Here is an 18,505-nt window from a genome sequence, read left to right on the forward strand (position 1 = left end):
GCTGTTGTAGCCCACATGATGTGAACTGCTGCACTATGTCATTTAATCCTCCTAGTGGCCCATGTGGTAAGTACTGTGAACAGACTGAGGCCCAGTATTTGACAGAGAGACAGAGTGAGAGAAGGAACTCATGCAAGCCTGATCAGTTCCAAGATCAGCACGGAGTCTGTTTCAGATTTTTTCTCTCCCTCTCCCTCTGCCCCTCCCACTCAAGCACACACACTCTCTCTCTCAAATAAATACATCTTAAAAAAAGAAGAAAAACCTTAAGAACAGATATTCTACCATTTTAAAGTATATAATTCAGTGGCATTTAGCACATCCAGTGCTGTGCAGCCATTACCACTATTTAGCTCTAGAACATTTTCATTACCCCTGAAGGAAACCCCATATCCATTAAGCAGTCACTCCCCATTTCCCCCTCCCACCAGGTCCTGGCAGTGACTAATCTGTTTTCTATATATTTGCCTATTCTGGATATTCATATAAATGAAATTATACAATATGTTGCCTTTTGTCTGGCTTCTTTCACATAGCATGATGTTTTCAAGGTTCAGTAGTATTGCAGTATCAGTACTTAATTCTTTTTTGTGGCTGAATATACTCTGTTTTATGGATATGCCACATTTTGTTTATCTCTTCATCAGTTGATGGACATTGGGGTTGTTTCCACCCTTTGGTTATTGAGAAAAATGCTGCTGTGAACATTCTTTATAAACTTTTATTTGAACACCTGTATTCAATTCTTGGGTATGCCCTGGAGTAGAACTGTTCAACTTTTTGAGAACAATTTTCCATAGCAGCTATACCATTTAACGTTGCAACCCACAGTGCATTGGTTCCAGTTTCTCCACGTTCTCACCAATACTTGTTCTTTTGCTTCTCTTCTCTTTTGGTCTCTTTTTCCTCCCTCCTTCCCTCTCCCTCTCCTCCTCCCTCCCTCCCCTCACTTTCTCTCTTTGTCCCTCTCTCTCCCTCCCTCCTTCTTTCTCTCTCTCTTTCCCTCCCTTCCTCCCTCCCTTCCTTCCTCCTTCATTCCTCCCTCCCTCCCTCTCTCTCTCTCTCTCTTTCTCTTCTTTCATATAGTCACCCTAGTGGGCATAAAGTAGTATCTCATTGGGCTTTGGTTTGTATCTCCCTAATGATTCACGATGTTGAGGATCTTTTGATGTGTTTATTGACAAAAAAAAAAGAAAAAGATGTGTTTATTGGCTACATGTATATCTTCCATCTCTTTTCCCATTTTTTAACTGCTTTTGGTTTGTTCCTTTGTTTTTTCTCGTGTGTGTGTGTGTATGTGTGTGTGTGTGTGTATTGTAAGAGTTCTTTATATAGTCTGGATACTAGACCATTATTGGATTTATAGATTTATTGGATTTGTATAATTTATAAATACTTTCTCCCATTCTGTGGGTTGCCTTTTTACCTTCTCCATAGTGTCCTTTGGTTCATAAACATTTTAATGGATCTGTTATTTAATTAGGGTCTTTGTTAGAAATTTAGAACACTAATTTGTAAGGGTAAACTCTATTTGTGGAGAAAACACAGAGCGGAGGTAGCCTTGAAGCTGAGGAACAGCTTTAATTTTTGCCAGAAGCTGCAAGTCCACAGCTTTCTGATCAGCCTTGCACTGCTCTGTAATCTCATATTTCTCCTTCTCTGTTTAAGATACCACCTTCCTGGTGTCTGGGTTTATGTAGCCTCTTCTTGAAGTAAGCATCAGTGAGATGTTGTGGGATTTTCACACTGCTGATACCAATTTTGGTGTGGGTGGCAATGACAAATTTCTAGTGTTTTCTACACAGAGGAACTTGATTGAGGGCTAGAGGTCTGGTTACAAATAACAAGCCACAGCCTAGAGTCTTCGGGAAAACCACCCTCTTGCCTCAGTGGTGCCCAGTGAGGATGATCAGAATGGTCCCAGGAGTGATGTTAGCTCAGTTTTCTTACATGCTGACTAAAAGGTTTTTTCTGGGGCTCAACAGCTTTTGAGGTACATCTTCAGTAGGATAATACCTCAGCATTTTGTGAAGATGAACCACTCTGGTACCACTGTTCTTGGCACCACCAACTGATTTTGTAACAGAAGCAAGAATCTTCTCTTTCTTTTCTTAGCTGTTGAATTCTTCCCCATGTACATGGCCTTTCTGGAATACATAGCTGATAAGGACTAGCTGCCAATTCCTCTGACTAGGAGAGGATTTTGATTGCAGTGGGGCTTTCTGTTTGGCATTTTAGCCATGAGGTTACCCCCCCTTTTTTCTTTAAGATTTTATTTATTTATTTGACAGAGAGACAGAGTGAGAGAAGGAACTCATGCAAGGGGAGTGGAAGAGAGAGAAGCAGGCTTCTCTGAGCAGGGAGCCTGATGTGGGTCTTGATCCCAGGACCCTGGGATCATGACCCAAGCTGAAGGCAGATGCTCAACAACTGAGTCTCCCAAGTGCCCCATGATGTTATTACCCTTCTTAACCTTGCCACCAGCATCATCTTTCTTGGTTTCAGTTTTCTTCTCTTTAGTATCTGGCATCTCAACTTTTTTATTCCCCATCTTGCAGGATGGGAAAGAGGATGCACAAACATTTTTAAGCTGGATGTCCAGTTTATCTCTTTTTTCTTTTTTAATGAATGTATTTGATGTATAACATCGAGTACTTTTTTTTAGAGATTTTATTTACTCATGAAAGAGAGCAAGCACAAGCGGGGGGGGGGGATGACAGAGGGAGAGGGAGAAGCAGGCTCCCTGCAGGGAGCCTGATGCAGGACTCGATCCCAGGACCCCTGGATCATGACCTGAGCTGAAGGCAGATGCTTAATGGCTGAGCCACCCAAGCGCCCCTGACACTGGGTGTATTTAAGGTGTACAGCATCTTAACTGACACATTTATTTTTTGCAGTATGATTGCCATTATAACAGCATTAAGCTCCTTGTCACATCACGTAATTATCCTTTTTAGTGGTTGAAATAATTAAGGTCTTGTCTCTTAGCAAGCCTGATGATTAGACTGCAGTATTGGTGTCTATATGCATTTTACTTTGCATTAGATCTCTATGGTTTATTTACTACTTGTTCCAATTTTGTACTCTTAAACCTATTTTTTCTTTTGTTGCTCATGCTTTTAGTGTTATATCTAAGAATCTGTTGCCAAATCCAAGACTATTAAGTTTTATCTGTATGTGTTCTTGGAAGGGTTTTATATTTTTAACTTGTACTTACAGGTCTTTGGTCTATTTTGTGTTACTTTTCGTAAATGGTGTGAGGTAAGGGTCTAACTTCATTTTTTTGCATGTGGATTTTGCGTGTCTTAGCACCATTTTTGAAGAAACTTCTTTTTCCATTGAATGATTAGTCATTCTTATAAAAAACCAGTTGAACATAGATGTATATATTTTTATACTCTCAGTTCTTTTCCATTAAACTATATGACTATACTTATGTCAGTACCAGACTTTTCTATTTTTAATTTTTTAATTTTAATTTCAGTGTAGTTAATGTTACAGTGTTATGTTAGTTTCGGGTATAAAATATAATGATTTAGCAATTCTATACATTACCCAGGCTCATCGTGATAAGTGTACTATCAATTCCCTTCACCTATTTCACCCATCCCCTCCCCCACCTCCCCTCTGGTAACCAGCAGTTTGTTCTCCAAAAAGTCCATTTTTCGTTTGTCTCTTTTTTTCTTTGTTCATTTGTTTCGCTTTTTAAATTACACATGAAGGAAATAATACAGTATTTGTCTTTCTCAGACTGACTTATTTCATTTAGCATTATACTCTCTAGATCCATCCATGTTGTTACAAATGGCAGAATCCCATTTTTTTATGGTTGAGTAATGTTCCTTTGTGTGTATGTGTATGTGTGTGTGTGTATACACCAAATTATCTTTATTCATATATTGATTGGCATGGGCTGCTTCCATAATTTGGGTGTTGTAAATAATACTGCAGTAAACATAGGGGTGCATATCTTTCCATTTAGTGTTTTTGTTTTCTTTGGGTAAACACCCAGGAGTAGAATTACTGGATAATACAGTATTTCTATTTTTAATTTTTTGAGGAACTTCCATGTTGTTTTGCACAGTAGTTACCCCAGTTTGCCTTCCCACCAATAGTGCACTAAGGTTCCTTTTTCTCTACATCCTCACCAGCACTCGTTGTTTCTTGTGCTTTTGATTTTAGACATTCTGACAAGTGTGAAGTCATAGTTCATCATCTTCTCCCGTTCAGTAGATTGTCTTTTAGTTTTGTTGGTTGTTTCTTTCATTGTGCAGAGGCTTTTTATTTTAGTATAGTCCCAGTAGTTTATTTTTGCTTTTGTTTCTCTTGCTTCAGGAGACAGATCTAGAAAATGTTTCTGTGGTTGATGTCAGAGAAATTATTGCTTATACTTTCTTTTTGGATTTTTATGGTTTTAGGTCTCACATTTAGATCCTTAATCCATTGTGAGTTTGTTTTAAATTTGTTGAGATGTGTTTTGTGGCCTAATATGTGACCTGTTCTGGAGAATGTTCCATGTCCACTTGAAAAGAATGCGTATTCTGTTATTTTAGGACGGCATGTTCTGAATATATTTGTTTGATCCATCTGGCCCAATGTGTCATTCAAAGCTACTCTTTCCTTGTTGATTTTCTACTTGGATGATCGATCTATCCATTGATGTAAGTGGGGTGTTAAACTCCCTTACTATTATTATATTACTGTCAATTCCTTCCTTTAGGTGTGTTATTAGCTGCTTTATGTATTTGGGTGCTCCTAGTCAGGTACATAAATATTTACAATTGTTATGTTTTCTTGATGGATTGTCTCCTCTATGATTATTAGTATCCTTAATTATCTCTTGTTATAGTCTTTGTTTTTTGTTTTTTGGGTTTTTTTTTAAGATTTTATTTATTTGTTTGACAGACAGAGATCACAAGTAGGCAGAGAGGCTGACAGAGAGAGAGGAGGAAACAGGCTCTCCTCGGAGCAGAGAGGCCGATGCAGGGCTCGATCCCAGGACCCTGGGATCATGACCTGAGCTAGAGGCAGAGGCTTTAACCCACTGAGCCACCCAGCGCCCTGTCTTTGTTTTAAAGTCTACTTCGTCCAATAAAACTACTGTTACCCTGGCTTTCTTTTCATTTCCATTTGCATGAAAAATGCTTTTCCATCCCCTGACTTTCATTCTGTATGTGTCTTTAAGTCTGAAATGTATCTCTTGTAGCAGCATATAGATGGGTCTTGTTTGTTTTTTGTTTTTTGTTTTTTTTCCATTTTATTTTTTCAACGTAACAGTATTCATTGTTTTTGGGGGGGGTCTTGTTTTTTTATCCGTTTTGTCATCCTGTGTCTTTTGATTGGAGTGTTCAGTCTATTTACATTTAAAGTAATTTACATTTAAAGTAATTATTGACAGGGGTGTCTGGCTGGCTCAGTCAAAGGACTGTGCGACTCTTGATCTCAGGGTTGTGAGTTTGAGCCCCTTGTTGGGTGTAGACATTACTTAAATAAAAAATTCTTTAAAATGTCTTATAAAAAAACAAAGTAATTGTTGATAGGTATATACTTATTTCCATTTTGTTACTTGTTTTATGGTGGTTTTTGTATTTCCTCTGTGTTCCCTTCTTCTCTTGCTCTTTCCTTTGTCAGTCTAATAGAGTGAAAATATCTAAGCTATTCACTACTTTTTTGAATTAGTGAGGTTGAGCATGTTTTCATGCTTAGTAGTCATTTGGTTTCTATTAGTTGTTCATATTGTTGACTAGATTTTATATTTGCTATTTTAGTTTCCTTGAATTTTTTATTGAAGTATGGTTGATACAGAATGTTGTATTATTTTCAGGTATTCAACATGGTGATTCAACAATTCCATACGTTATATAGTGTATAACGATAAGTGTATCATTGTATTTGTATATGTACCGTCTGTCACAGTACATTATTATAGTCTTATTAACTGTATTCCCTGTGCTGTACTTTTCAATCTCCTGACTTAGTTACTTTATAACTTTATAACTGAATGTTTGTACCTCTTAATCCCCTACCACTATTTTGGTAGTGGTAGTGCCTCTTCCAACTCTTTTCCCCCCTGGCAGCTAACTGTTTACTCCTTGTATCTATGAATCTGTTTCTCTCTGTTCATTTGTGTTGGTGGTTTTTTTTTTTTTAAGATTCCACATGTAAGTGAAGTTACATGGTATTTGTCTTCTCTGTCTGACTTATTTCACTTAGCATGATAGGCTCTATCTAGGTCCATCCATGTTGTCACAAATGGCAAGATCTCATTGTTATTTATGGCTGTATAGTATTCACACCTATATATCACATCTTCTTTATCCATTCATCTATCACTGGACACTTAGGTTGCTTCTATATTTTAACTATTGTAAATATTGCTGCAAAAAACATAGAGATTGCACATATCTTTCAAAATTAATGGTTTCTTTTGCCGGGGTCAGGGGGTGCAGGGCAGGAAGTAACCAGTAGTGGAGTTACTAGATACGATATTTCTATTTTAAATTTTTTGAGAAATTTCCACAGTGTTTTCCACAGTGGTTATACCAATTTATAGTATACCAGACTTCCCTTTTCTTCAGGTTTTCACCAAGGCTTGTTATCTTTTTGATACTAGCCATTCTGTGTGAGGTCATATCTTACTATAATTTTGATTTGCATTTCCCTGATGATTAGTGATGTTGAGCATCTTCTCATGTACTTCCTGGCCATCTGTATGTCTTATTTGGAAAAATGTCTATTCAGGTTCTCTGCCCATTTTTTAAATCTTTTCTTTTTTTGAAGATTTATTTATTTAGAGAGACAGAGCCTGTGCACATATGCAAGAGTGGGGTGAGGGGCAGAGGGAAGGAGATAGAGGAGGGGAAGCAGACTTCTCACAGCACAGGGAGCCTGAAGTGGGGCTTAGTCCCAGGACCCTCGAGATCATGACCCAAGCTGAAACCAAGAGTGGGATGCTCACTCTGCTGAGCCACACAGTGCCCCTCCTCTGCCTGTTTTTAATCAGATTCTTTCATTATTATTTTTGGTGTAGGGCTGTATAGATTCTTTATATATCTTGGATATTAACCCCTTATCAGCTATATCATTTGAAAATATCTTCTCCCATTCAATAGGTTGCCTCTTCATTTTTTTTTTTTTAAAGATTTTACGTATTTATTTGACAGAGAGAGAGACAGATCACAGGTAGGCAGGGAGGCAGACAGAGAGAGGAGGAAGCAGGATCTCCGAGGAGCAGAGAGCCAGATGTGGGGCTCAATCCCAGGACCCTGGGATCATGACCTGAGCCGAAGGCAGAGGCTTTAACCCACTGAGCCACCCAGGCGCCCCTGCCTCTTCATTTTGATCTTGGAGTTTTGCATATACACACTAGGAAGATGTACCAGAATTTCCATAACAGCATTATTTGTAATAGCAAAAACTTAAAAATGACTCAATACCCAAGTATAGGTGACTGGATAAGTTAAGTTTTGTTGTATTCACCCAATGGAATATTATGTAACTTATAAAACCATACATACAACATGAAATATATAAAACAACACAAAAAATTATTAACTGTACTTAAAAGTAATGGTAAGGATACTCTTAGCAATTTAATATTGAGTGAAAAAAGATTCAGAAGGCTGCTCATAACTTGGTACCTTTCATAGAAAGCTAAAAACAATGAAAACTAAAGAGTATGCATAATATAACTGTATTTTAAGAAGCAAGGGAATGATAAAATCAAGATGCAGGGTAAGGGTGATGTTGGATGGAAGATGGAGGATAGGCTAGAGAGGAGCAAATAGCTAGATATAAGTAGTTTTAGATGTTCCAGTTTTTATGTTGAGTGATGGGTTTAGTAGTTATCATATTATTAAAAATAATTTAACTTAAAAAGGAAGGAAATTTTGTTATATGCTTCAACATGGTGGTCCTTCAGAACATTATGTGTAGTGAAATAAGCCAGTCAGAAAATGACAAATGCTTTTTGTCTTCCACTTATATGAGGTACCTAGAGTAGTCTGATTCACAGAAACAGAAAGTAGGATGGTGGTTATCAGGAGCTGGGGCAGAGGTGGGAAGTGGGGACTTGTTATTTAAAGGGCATAGAAGTGTCTCAGTTTTGTAAGATGAAAAAGTTCTGGATATCTGTTACAAAGCAGTGGGAATATTACTTAGCACTGCCGAACCATACTTTTGAAAATGGTTAAGATGGTAAATTTTGTGAGTTTGTAGCACAATTAAAAGTAATTTTTAAAAATTAAAAGTGGTCCATGCATGACTAATGATGGGAATATTCATTAGAGATTCTGATTAACTCATTTCCCCCCTCTACTTGAAATTTAAAAGCGAGGAGGAAAGCAATTCCCAAGACACAGACTTTTCAAATAGTAAGATATACCATAAGAATAGACAAATAGACCAACAGAACAGAGTAAAGATCTCAGAGACAGATCCCTGTATAATAGGACCTTAATATACAATAAGAGTGTGGGGGAGCCTGGGTGGCTCAGTCAGGTAAGTATCTAAGTCTTGGCTTCAGCTCAGGGCATGATTTCAGATCATGATCTCAGGGTTGTGATATTGAGCCCTGTGTCAGGCTCTGTACTCAGCCCAGACTCTACTTGAGATTCTCTACCCTTTTGCCCCTCCTACTCATTCTCCCTCTCTCTCTCAAATAAATAAATCTTAAAAAGAAAAAAGAAAAAGATAATAAAAGTGTAACCACCGATCAGTGAAGGAAATATTCATTGTTAAGTAGATTGTATTGAGAAGATTGGCTCACCAAATGGAGAAATATTAAAACTAGATTCCTGTATCACATACCATACGAAGGGGACTAAGGATAGATTAAAGATCTAATTATGAAAGGCAAAACTATGAAGTTAATAAAAATTATGTGGATAAATAAGATAAAATTTTGATAAATTTGATTATTTAAGATTAAGGGTGGTGCCTGGGTGGCTCAGTCGATTAAGTACCTGACTCGAGTTTGTCTTGGTTTGTGGTTGTGGGGTTGAGGCCCCCATGTCAGACTCCATGCTGGGCGTGGAGTCTACTTGGGATTCTCTCTCCCTCTCTCTATCTGCCCTTCCCACCCTGCTGTGTCTGTCTTTAAATAAATAAACAAATAAGGGGATTAAGGGGACTTGTTCTGTAAAGGGTAGGATAGGCAAAGTTAACTGATAGCAGAATAGGAGATAAGCTATAATTAAAACTGATGATAATTGATATTCTAGACTAACAAGCTAGATATGTCCAACTGCTGGCAGGGATCAGAGGCTTTAGGAACTTTTGTCTGTTCTTTGTAGGTATGAAGATGGGGCAGGTATTATGGAGAGCAGCCTGGGAGTATTCAGTCAGATGGAATATATACATATCTTGTGACATATCCTAAAGGGACCTGTGAGAAGATATTGATTTACATGTTAATTATGGCAGTTAATTGAAGAGTTGGAGGCAGTCTGGGTATTTGTATCTGAATAAATAGGTAAAATGTGGTGGCTGCATATCAGGACTCTGCATTGCAGTTAAAGCAACACATTAGATTTACCTGTAACAACTTGTGGATCTAAAAAGTAAGAAACAGAAAGATACAGTGCCAACTAATAAATCAAAATGCATGCACAAAAAATAAAGTTTGTAAGAACAGATACAAAAAATATATATATTAAACACATTAAATGTCTACAGAGTGAAGAATGGGAATAAAAAAGAATCAAAGCAAATGGCTCCTTAGAGAATGTTGTGTAAAGGAGAGACACTGGGATGATTATCAGGTAGTGGAAACATGAACTGTTTGAGATTAGCTATCAGAGCTTTAAAAAAAAAAATGCTTCTTACGGGCATGCTGAGAAATGATGGAATTAATTGATAAGGCTGTTTCTCTCAGACTGAATGAAATTTTCTGTTTTTCCCTCATACTAGTTGGCAACCCAGCCTTTCAGTGGGCACACATGAACCCTGAGTGGAAAAACACTAGTTCTATTCTCCTAGACCAGTCTCTCAATAGGGAGACTATTCATATTTTGGGCCAGATGCTTCTTCATTTTCATGGGGGACTGTCATGTGCACTGGAGGATGTTTAGCAGCACACCTGGCCTCTACCTGCTAGATGCTACTAGCATCGCTTTTCCTGATCATGATAGCCAAAAATTTGTCCAGACTTCATCAAATGTCCCCTGGGGAGGAAATCCACCCCTTATGAGAAGCACTGGCAAGAGAGCAGCATGGATGCTGCCAGCCATTAGGCTGATTATGAGCAAGTATACGAGTCCACTGGTTTTACTGTGAAAAGTATCACAGTACTTTGGTACTTTGGATAGCCAAATATTTGTCCATCCTTCACGTTAAAACAACTTTGTCTAAATTAACTGCTATTTAGGAGCAAAAGGTCCTGCTGTTTTCTATATTTAAAATTCAGGGGGTACCTGGGTGGTTCAGTGGGTTAAAGCCTCTGCCTTCGGCTCAGGTCATGGTCTTAGGGTCCTGGGATCGAGCCCTGCATGGGGCTCTCTGCTCAGCAGGGAGCCTGCTTCCCTCTCTCTCTGCCTGCCTCTCTGCCTATTTGTGATCATTCTCTGTCAAATAAGTAAATAAAATCTTAAAAAAAAATAAAATAAAATTCAGGTTACTGTTCTTTTCAGTAATAACAACAGTAGTAATACCTTAAGCTGCTTATAGTTGCAACTTGTTGATATTTAAAAAAAAATAACTTTTCTTGTCTGATATCTCAGTGGAACCTCACAGTGGCTTTATATGGTGGTCAGGATAGGAATATAACTCCATTGTTCAGAGTAGTAAACCAAAGTGCAAAACACTGCAGAGACTTGTTGAGAATACATAACCATTAAATTGGGGAGCTGGACATAAATCCAAAATCTGATTCTTGGTTAAGTGCTCTTCTCATATGAGCACTCAGCCATTTTTTGAGGTTTCTCAAAAGCTCCAGGAAATTGTTAGTTTCTGCCATGGACATTTCTGTTTTTAACTCCCCTGACATTTCCTTCTTCAGTGACTTTTGACCAGGTCTGTCCTTCTCTACCCCTTTAATGTCTACATTATATCGCTTCCTCAGCTTTTCCAGGGTTTTATCACAAACTCAGAAGTGAATGGTGCCAGGGAGGCAGGACTTGGGAGACAAAAGATCTGGATTGGAAACCTAGCCTAGGCCCAGCTTGCTTTTTAGCTTCTCTGTCACACAGTTTTCATCATCTGTTCAGAGTCTAATATTACTTGTTTCTTAGCTCCCGCAGGGATTTTAGGGGAAGGAATAAGTTTATGCCTGGAAAAGTATCTGTCCTATTTTTAAAGATCTCCAAGGGGAAGCTTTCATCATCTCTGTTACCAAAAACCGTATCTTTTCCAGCTCCTATCCTATCCCCTGAACTGCTGTTCCCTTGTGGAATGGATGAGTGGCAAAATCTCCTACCTAGAAATCTTTACTATAGATTTTTCTTAGACCAACACATTAAGAGGGTTACTGAAATGTGACTAGAGAATACCGTCTAAGATGGTAAAGGATGGTAACCCACTTTCTATCCAAAAGAAAAACTTTTCTCCCAGACTATAATCAAAACTTCTGTATGTGTAATGCATCCATCAGCCTTCTCTGAGTCTTGCCTGCTCTCTAGGCTCATTTCTCACACCTCCCTCCTTATTTGTACTTCGTCAGAAATACCATGTTCCCTTATCCTGAACACTCACTTATCATGATGCTTTTGCTTACATCTACTAGGCCATCAGGACAGAGGTCAAAGGTTGCTTTCTTCAGGAAGCCTTGTGGACTGAAAGCCTCTCCTCCGCTTTCTTGGCTACCAGGGCTTACTCCTTTATAGCACTTATCATATTGCATTATAATTGTTTTTTTTTTCTCCTTGGTAGTCTTAAGTTCTTGAGGAGGTTTAGTTTTTTATCTCTGGATTCTGCAGTTCTTAAGCAGATGTCCAAGTTCTTATGATGTCCAATAAGGGCTCACTAAGTGTTTGTTAAATTATTACTTGGCTGACTCTTGCCTGGAGAGAAGATGACTTGGGGGGAAAGACAAAATTCTAGGTATTAGAAGAGTAGTCATAAGAAACAGGAAGTAAATGTACTGTGTGCCTCTCTGAAAGACCATAGTTGGACCCAGAGGCAGAGGGTGCACAAAGGCAGATTTTTCAGGTCAGCATCAGGGAAGAATTATCTAGCACATCTGTTAGCAGTGGAATGGTCTGCCTCATGTAATAATGTCGACTATTTGCTAGGGGTATGATGGGGGGAATTGAAAACCCAAGTTTCTGCCCTGTAGAGTATTCTAGCAATATGTGGGGTCACACTTGGTCACAAGAACTACACTGCATATATCTCCTTACTGGGCCTCTGGACAGTCTTCAGATAACTGAAGGTAGCATCTATGCCTCCCTGGAGTTCTCCAGATCTGTTGTCCTAGGGCCTTCAGCTGTTCATTATGTAACTTGGTTTCTAGACCCTTTGTAATTCCGGCTGCTCTCTTATGGCCATGTTTCTTTGTCAATGTTCTTTGTACAGAGTGGACCTGAGACTTAATTGTAGAGCCCTAAGAATGCTTTGACAGAGCAGAGAACAGTAGAACTGCTGCCTCCTTCATTCTGGGCATATTCCTAGTTAAGCAGCATAGGTTGCCTTAGCTTTTTTGTCAATGGCCCTGCTGGCATATATTCCCTGGCAATTTGTGGTCAACTGAGACCCCTAGATCTGTTTCACATAAACTGCTATTAAGCCATTCATTTTCCATTCTATACTTGGGTAGTTGGTTGGGTTTCCTCATATAGTTTTGGTTCTTCATTTCAGCTTAGTAACTCATACAGTGTTAGAGCTAGAAGAACTCTAGAAACAGACTTTATTCATTTTTTATCTTGCTGCTTCTGTGTTCTGTGTTGGCTACCTTGTTCTCTCCAGCTCCTAAACTTTTTGCTGTCCACAGTTTGGTAAGCAGATCCTTTTGTATTTTCAACTAAATTATTCACGAAAATATTGACCAGAGCTGTGAAACATATCCTAAACACCTTCCTTCAGTTGACCTCTGTCCATTTATCAGTATTTTTTCCCAAACTGATTGTTCTGTTAGCTGTGAGTCTCTTACTTTGCTCTACTAGCTGGACATGCAGTTTTCAGTTCATCCTTTATTTTCCTTTTCAGCCAAACTTGGTGGGTGATTACTGCCCCCACAACATAGGACAATACAGCAGTGGTGAGAACCCTGAAAGACAAAAGTGCCAAGTGTGAGCAGACCAGCAGGGGAGCTGGTGCTCTGGGGAGGATGTGATATGGGACTTCTTTTCTGGTTTTTCATGAATTACAGTTTCTGAGGTGAAAAAAATCTAAAAGACAGTCTATTTAAATACAGTCTAGCTCTTATTGTCAGTACCTAATATTTCATTTATATATGAAATATATATGAATATATATATGAATATATATGAAATATAACATTTCAGCTGTATAGTCTTATGGAGAGATAAGGTAGCATGCATCTATTCTTAACTTTCTGGATCAGAGAAGCTGGGATAGTCCCTACGTAAATGTTTGCAGAATGAATCAGTGAACAAGTTTCAGGCTAGTCTTCACTTCAGCTTTGTATTTGTAGACTCAGGGGAAGAAAGGCGAATGGCTTGCAGTTTCCCCCTTCAGCTGGCCAAATCTAAGCCCCCTCAGAACCAGCCAGAGTTCTGCCGCTTTTAGGCAGTCTTCCTTGATGGCTTCTGCTCACACTGCTGTCTTTCCTCTGAACTCTCATGTCAGTACTTAATGCTACACCGCTTGTACTTGACGGCTGCTCAGTTTATGTATTTGTCTCACCATCCCAAATCCTGGGAGTAAAGTTAGGGCCAAAGCTTCCCATTACTTTGAGACAGCATCAGGCACAAACACTTGAGCAAATTATTGAACTTAATGTGGCTGCCTAACGTGTTGCCAGCAGATGGCACCAGCGTCCCTGACATTGTTCTGAAAATCTTAGGTAATTTTCAGCAATTTACAAATTGCCAAGCTTGCCACTAAAAATGCCTTCCTTAATGAAGAAGCTTCAATTTACTTATTAAGCAGAATGATAATAAATACTGCAGTAGAAATAAAGAAATTAGGGCAAGTTGTAACTTACCAGTTTTCACGTGGGAAGCTATTCCATTCACTTGCCCTCTGCTTGGCCCCTGGTCAGGCACTGCTTTCTAGACCCTGAACAGAATCTGGCTTTTACGCCTACCTAATGGAGTGTGTCCAGGTACCTGAAGGTGACCTTAAATCCTTGGTTTGTGTTTTAGATCATTTATTTTTTCTGGAAAGGACAAACTAAACTTTATAAAGAAATTGCAATAACCCCACCACATATTTCCCCCTGGAAGTTTTGGTGATTTTTTTTTTTAAATTGAAGTGTAGTTGGTACATGATTTTACATCAGTTTTAGGTGTACAACATATTGACTCAACAGATCTATATGTTATGCCATGCTTATCCCAAGTGTGTGACCATACAATATTACAATACCATTTACTATATTCCCCACCACTATATATGGTGTACATTTTATCCCCGTGACTTACTCTTTCCATAACTGGTGTTCTGTATCTCCTACTCACTTTCATCCGTTTGCCTTTCCCCCTATCACATTTCCCCCGACAGTCTTCAGTTGGTTCTATTTATGGGTCTGTTTCTGCTGTTTGTTTGTTCGTATGTTTTATTTTTTTTATTCCACATGTAAGTAAAATCATATAGTATTTGTCTTTCTCTGTTTGAATTCACCTAGCATAATACCCTCTGGGTCTATCCATATTGTCACAAATGGCAAGGTTTCCCATTTTTATGGCTGAGTAATATTCCATTGTATGTATAAACCACATTTTCTTTATCCATTTATCTGATGGACACTTGTGTTCCTTCTATATCTTGACAACTGTAAATAATACTGTAGTAAACATAAGGGTGCATATATCTTTTCAAATTAGTGTTTCAGTTCTCTTTGGGTAAATACCTAATAGTGGAATTACTGGTAGTTCTATTTTTAAGTTTTTGAGGAACCTCCATACTGTTTTCCATAGTAGCTGCACCAGTTTACATTTCACCAACAGTGCACAGGGTTCCTTTTTCTTTTTATCCTTGCTAACACTTCTCATTTCTCATGTCTTTGATTTAACCATTCTGACAGGCATGTGATGATATGTCATTGTGGTTTTAATTTGCATTTATGATTAGTGATGTAGAACATCTTTTCATGTATGTCTTCTTTAGAAGAAGTTCATGTCTTCTGCCCATTTTTAATCAGATTATTTGTTTTTTGCTGTTTGAGTTGTAGAAGTGCTTTATGTATTTTGAATATTAACCCCTTATTGGATATATCATTTGCAAATACTGTCTCCCATTTAGTAGATTGCCTTTTTATTTTGTTGATGGTTTTATTTGCTCTACAGAAGCTTTTTTTTTTTTAAGATTTCATTTATTTATTTTAGAGAGAGCAAGCAGGGGCAGGAGCAGAGGGAGGGGGACAGAGAGAGAGAGTCTCCAGCAGAGACTCTGTGCTGAGTGCAGAGCCTGACATGGGGCTTGATCCTAGGACCCTAAGATCATGACCTGAGCTGAAACCAACGGTTGGACACTTAACTGACTGAGCCACCAAGTGCAGCTCTACAGAATCTTTTTATTTTGGTGTAGTCCAAAGAGTTTAATTTTGCTTTTGTTTCTCTTGGCTTAAGAGACCTATCTAGAAAAATGCTGCTAAAGCCAATGTCAAAAAAATTACTATGTTTTCTTTTAGGAGTTTTATGTAGGTCTTTAATCCATTTTGCATTAATTTTTTTAAAGGTTTTATTTATTTATCTGACAGACAGAGATCACAAGTAGGCAGAGAGAGAGGAGGAAGCAGGCTCCCCACTGAGCAGAGAGCCAGATGCAGAGCTTGATCCCAGGACCCTGGGATCATGACCTGAGCCGAAGGCAGAGGCTTTAACCCACTGAGCCACCCAGGGGCCCCATTTTATGTTAATTTTTGTGTATAGTTTAAGTGGTCCAGTTTCATTCTTGTGCGTGCAGCTGTCCAGTGTTCCCAGTGCCAATTATTGAAAAAACTATCTTTGTATATTCTTGCCTCCTTTGTTTTAGATTAATTGCCCATATAAACATGGGTTTATTTTTGAACTCTTTTTTATGTTCTGTTGATTTATGTATCTACTGTGCTTATTTTGGCAGCACGTATACCAAAATTGGAATAATTTATGTGTCTGTTTTTGTGCCAGTGCCATACTGTTTTGATTAGTATAGCTTTGTAGTATATCTTGAAACCTGGCGTTATGAAGCCTCTAGCTTTGCTTTTCTTTCTCAAGATTGCTTTGGCACTTTGGGGTCTTGGCAGTTCCATACAAATTTTAGTAATTTTGCGAGAAATGCTGTTGGTGTTTTGGTAGGGATTACATTGAATCGATAGATTGCTGTGGGTGGTATGGACACTTTAATAATATTAATTCTTCCAATCCATGAGCATGAAATATCTTTCCATTTGTGTCATCTGTAGTTTCTTTCATCAGTCTCTTACAGTTTACAGAGTATTGGTCTTTGACCTCCTCAGTTAAGTTTATTCCTGGGTATCTTACTCTTTTGGGTACAGTTGCAAATGGAATTTTTTCTGATTTTCTCTTTCTGCTACTTCGTTTTTAATGTATAAGAAGTGCAAGAGAGTCCTATAAATGAATTTTGTATCCTGAAACTTTACTGAATGCATATATTATTTCTAATATAGGTGATATCTTCTATCTGAAATCTGAAAACTTTTTGGTGAAATCTTTAGGGTTTTCTATGTATACTGGTATGTCATCTGCAAACAGTAAAAGTTTAACTTCTTTCTTATCAATTTGGATGCCTTCTGTTTCTTTTTCTTGACTGATTGCTGTGGCTAGGACTTCCAATACTGTGTTGAATAAAAGTGGCAAGAGTGGACATTCTTGTCTTCTTCCTGATCATAGAGGAAAAACTTTTGGTTTTTCTCCGTTGAGTATGATGTTGACTGTGGGTTTTTCTCATGCAGCCTTTATTATGTTGAGGTATATTTTCTCTACCTCTACTTTGTTGAGTTTGTATCATGAATGGATATTATTTTGTCAAATGCTGTTTCTGCATCTATTGTGATAATTGCATGATTTTTATCCTTCATTTTGTTAATGTGGAATATGATTTCTGAATATTGAATCATCCTTGCATCCCTAGAGTAAGTCCCACCAGCTCATGATGCATTATCCTTTTAATGTTTGTTGATATGGTTTGCTAATATTTTGTTGAGGGTTTTGCATCTATGTGTATGCCTGATTCTGGCCTGTAGGTATTTTGTTTGTTTGTTTGGGTTTTTGTTTGTTTTCTTGTAGTGTCTGTGTGGTTTTGTATCACGGTAAGGCTGGCCTCATAGATTGTATTTGGAAGCTTTCCTTCCTTTTCTTTTCTTTTTCCTTTTCTTTCTTTTCTTCTTTTTCAAATAGTTTGAGGAGAATTGGTATTAACTCTTCTTTAAATGGTAGGACTCTCTGTGAAGCCATCTGGTAGGGGACTTTTGTTTGTTGGGAGGTTTTTGATTACTGATTCAATTTCATTACTAGTAATCTGCTCAGATTTTCTGTTTCTGCCAGATTCAGTTTTGAAAGATTATATGTTTCTAGGAATTTATCTAATTCTTATAGGTTGTCCAAATTTTTGGTATAAAATTTTTTGTAGTAGTTTCTTTTTTTTTTTTTTTTTTTATTTATTTGACAAAGAGAAATCACATTAGGCAGAGAGGCAGGCAGAGAGAGGAGGAAGCAGGCTCCCTGCGGAGCAGAGAGCCCGATGCAGGGCTCAATCCCAGGATTCTGGGATCATGACCTGAGCCGAGGGCAGAGGCTTTAACCCACTGAGCCACCCAGGCGCCCCTTTGTAGTAGTTTCTTATAGTTCTTTGTATTTATATGGTATCGGTTGTTAACTTCTTTTTTTGTTTCTAATTTTGTGTCGTCTTTTTCTCTTGTGTCTGGCTAAAAGTTTATTGTTTCTTTAATCTTGTTAAGCAATCAACTTTTGGTTTCATTGATCTTTTTCTTTATCTCTCTCTCATTATAACCCCACCACTTTCAATATGTTGATTATTTTGTTTGCCTTTTTGCATTCTTTGCTCCCTTATTACATTTGACTTTATGCAGTTTTGATCATGTGAGGACCTAATAAGAGCTCTCATTTACTGAATGCTTACTGTGAATTATGCACTCTGCTTTTTTTATATAAAAGAGCTATTATATTGACTATTTGCATTATATTTATTACATTATATTAAATGCTTACATTGTTAGGCATTGTTCTGAGAGCTTTCCATGCATTAATTCACTTAATCTATACAATCTTTTGAGAGTAGATACTGTTAATCCTCTTTTATAGTTGGGGAAATTTAGGCTTATCATGGTTAAATGAATTCCCTAAGCTAATACAGTAAATAGTTGTATTGGGATTCATATCTAAATCTCATTAATTCTAAAATGTCCAGTCATTTTACTATATCATTC

At 37.9% G+C, this 18,505-nt stretch overlaps 1 protein-coding gene and 1 pseudogene across 3 annotated transcripts in view; one reads left to right on the plus strand and one right to left on the minus strand.

Annotated features, from left to right (window-relative positions):
• The window catches only part of RNF121 (ring finger protein 121), an 81,577-nt gene that overhangs the window by 38,705 nt on the left and 24,367 nt on the right, over positions 1-18,505 (plus strand). The gene's annotated exons all lie outside the window — the stretch shown is intronic.
• On the minus strand, positions 1,500-2,551 carry LOC123948386 (annotated as a pseudogene).

This window comes from Meles meles, chromosome 8 (assembly GCF_922984935.1).
Source record: "Meles meles chromosome 8, mMelMel3.1 paternal haplotype, whole genome shotgun sequence".
NCBI lineage: Eukaryota > Metazoa > Chordata > Mammalia > Carnivora > Mustelidae > Meles > Meles meles.